This window comes from Octodon degus, unplaced genomic scaffold (assembly GCF_000260255.1).
Source record: "Octodon degus isolate 3935 unplaced genomic scaffold, OctDeg1.0 scaffold00038, whole genome shotgun sequence".
NCBI classification, from domain to species: Eukaryota; Metazoa; Chordata; class Mammalia; order Rodentia; family Octodontidae; genus Octodon; species Octodon degus.
In genome coordinates this window covers 11025574-11029407 of record NW_004524614.1, presented here as the reverse complement: position 1 = coordinate 11029407, position 3834 = coordinate 11025574, and positions in this window count along the sequence as shown.

Here is a 3834-nt window from a genome sequence, read left to right as displayed (position 1 = left end):
GGAAAGATGTTCTAGAGAGGGACCAAAGTGATCAGAACTCCACTAATGAGATCAGAGGTAACTAACTAAATAAGGAGAAATTAAACACAGAAGGAAAAGGAGTAAACGACAACAGGTAAATACCGTGTCAATCATAAGTCAATACATCTCAATTACAACCATCAATGTAAATGGACTCAATTAACCAATTAAAAGAAACAGACTGGCACAGTGGATTAGGAAACAAAAATCCACCAATATGCTGTATACAAGAAACACATTTAACTCATAAAGACATTCATAGGCTGAATGTCAAAGGATGGAACACAATACTACATGCCCCAGAACCTCAGAAAAAAGCAAGGGTAGCAATCTTGTTCACAGACAATATGAACTTCAAACCAAGAATGCTCAAGTGAAATAAGGAAGACCACTATATACTGGTTAGAGAAAAATTCAAGAGGAAGAGGTAATACTCATAAACATGTATGAACGAAACACGGGAGCACCCAACTATATAAAGCAAATATTAATGTACATGAAAAAATCTAATATCCAATACCACAATCCTAATAGGAGACCTTAACACCCCCTTATCCGAAAAAGATAGGTCAATGAGACAAAAACTTAGCAAAGAAATAACAGAACTGAACGAGAGCTTGAAACAAATGGACGTGGACATATACAGAGTGTTGCACCCAAACACAGCTGAATACATATTTTTTTCAGCTGCACGTGGGTTATTTTCTAAAATAGACCACATACTGGTCCATAAGTCATGCTTAAGTATATGTCCTTACCCAGAAATTATTCCATGTATATTATCTGACCACACTGCAATGAAACTAGAAATGAATGACAAAAGAAACCAGAAAAAAAAAAACCTACATACATGGAAATTAAATGACACCCTACTCAGCAACCAGTAGGTCACAGATGAAATTAAACAGGAAATTGAACAACATCTACAATTCATTGAAAATTCAAGCACAACTTATCAGAATTTATGGGATAGGATGAAAGTAGTTCTCAGAGGGAAATTCATAGCTGTGAACTCACACATTAGAAAAACAGAACGGGAACAAATAAACATCCTAATGCTGCACCTTCAACAACTAGAACAGAAAGAACAAACCAAACCCAGAGCCCAAAGGCAGTAAGAAATCATAAAGATTAGAGCAGAAATTAATGCAATTGGTACGAAGAAAACAGTTCAAAGAATTAATGAAACAAAAAGCTGGTTCTTTGAAATATTAAATAAAATCAAAATGCCCCTAAAATTAACCTCATCAAAAAGAGGAAAGAAAAAATTTAAATAAAAGCAAAAAAGAATGAAAAGGGTGTAATTACCACAGACTCAGCCGAAATTCAGAAGGTTATCAATAGCTACTTTGATAATCTTTACTTTCACAGAATAGAAGACACAGAAGAAATGGACAGAGTCTTAGAAAGGTTCAAATTACCAAAGCTGAATCTCCAAGATATAACCACTCTCAATAGCCCAATAACAGCCAATGAAATACGAGATGTAATAAAAAAAAAATAACTTACCGACAAAGAAAAGTCCAGGTCCGGATCGATTCACAGCTGAATTCCACAAGAAATTTACAGAAGATGTGGTCCCTATACTCCTCAAACTATTCAATGATATTGAAAGGAAGCAATCCTCCCAAAACCATTCCTAGAGGCTAGTATTATACTGATACCAAAACCAGGGAAAGACGCAACTAAGAAAGAGAACTACAGGCCAATCTCCTTGATAAACATAGATACCAAAATCCTCAATAAAATCCTAGCAAATAGAATACAGCAAATCATCAAGAAGATCATACACCATGATCAGGTTGGATTCATCCCAGAGAAGCAAGGATGATTCAATATTCGAAAATCTATAAATGTAATACACTATATCAATAGAGTGAAAACAGAAAACCACATGATCATCTCCATTGATGCAGAAAAGGCTTTTGACAAAGTCCAACACTCATTCACGTTCAAAGTCCTACAAAAAAAATTGGAATAGATTGCCTCTACTTCAATCTGGTAAAAGCTATTTATAAAAACCCAAAGGCTAATATAATTCTAAATGGAGAAAAACTGTAATCTTTAGCTCTTAGATCTGGTACAAGACAAGGATGTCTTCTATCACCACTCCTACTCAATATAGTTCTGGAATCATTAGCTACAACCATTAGACAAGAAAAAGAAATAAAAGGAAAAAATAGGTAAAGATGAAGTTAAATAATCATTATTTCCAGATCAAATGATACTTTACTTGGAAGATCCAAAAGCTTCACCAAGTAGACATTATAATTAATAAAGAAATTCAGAAGCATAGCAGGATACCAAGTCAATATCCAAGTCAAGAGCATTTCTCTACACAGATAACAAAACACTGACAAGGAAATTATAGAAACAATACCTTTTACAGTAGCACCAAGGAAAATGAAACACCTTAGAATTAACCTAATTAAAGAAGTCAAAGCACTGTTCAAGGAAAATTCCAGTACTCTCAAAAAAGAGATCGTAGAGGATTTCACAAAATGAAAAGATATTTCATGTTCCTGGATAGGAAGAACCAACATTGTGAAGATGACCATACTCCCAAAATTGCTGTGCAGATTTAATGCAATCCCTATCAGACTACCACTGACATACCTCACAGACATAGAGAAATCATTCCTAAAATTTATCTGGAACCTGAAAAGACCTAGAATAGCAAAGGCAATCCTGGGCAATAAAGACAAGGCAGGAGGCATTACAATTCCTGACTTGAAATTATACTACAAGTCTACTGGGATTAAATCAGCACGGTACTGGCAACAAAATAGGCCTGAGGATAAATGAAATAGACTAGAAGATGCTGAAATCCCTACCAACACACTCAGCCACTTTATCTTTGACAAAGGGGCCAAACATGCTCACTGGAAGAAAGATAGCCTCTTTAACAAATGGTGCTGGAAAAACTGGCTTTCTACATGCCAAAAACTAAAACAACCCAGGTCTATCACCATGCACTAAGCTAAAGTTAAAATGGATTAAAGATCTAAAGATTAAAACAGAAACACTAAATCTCCTGGAAAAGAAAGTAGGAGGAACACTTGAAGACTTAGGGGTAGGTAAAAGGTTCATGAACAAAAATCAAATCGCATGGGAAACACTTGAAAGAATTGACAACTGGGACCTGCTCTCATTGAGAAGTTTTTTCACATCAAAGGAAGTTTCCAACAAAGTGAAAAAGCAACTCACAAATTTGAAAAAAGTCATGACAAAGAAGTACTCAGAAAAAGATCTGCACTCTAGAATTTATAGAGAACTAGAAAACACTAGAGCCCCAAAATTTAAAGACCCAGTCCAGAAATGGGCATCCAAGATGAACACACACTTCTCAGAGGATGAAATTCAAGAAGTGAATAAACATATGAAAAAATGCTCCACATCACTAGACATCCCCGAAATGCAAATTAAAACCACATTGAGATATCATCTCACCCCAGAAAGAATGGCCATCATGAAGAAATCAACCAACAACAAATGTGGGGAAAATGGAACCCTTCTCCACTTCTGGTGGGAATGTAGACTGGTGCAACCATTATGGAAATCAGTATGGAGACTCCTTAGAAAACTAAGACTGGAAATCCCATTTAAACCAGCTTTTACTCTACTGAGAATTTTTTGGGAGGATGTAAAAACATCATATCATAATGATATATGTGTGCCTATGTTTATATCAGCACAATTTCTGAAAGTCGAATTTGGAAACAACTAAGATGCCCATCACCTGAGAAATCTATGAAAAAGATGTGATGTTTTTATACAATGGAGTATTACTCAGCTATAAAGAATGATAAACTC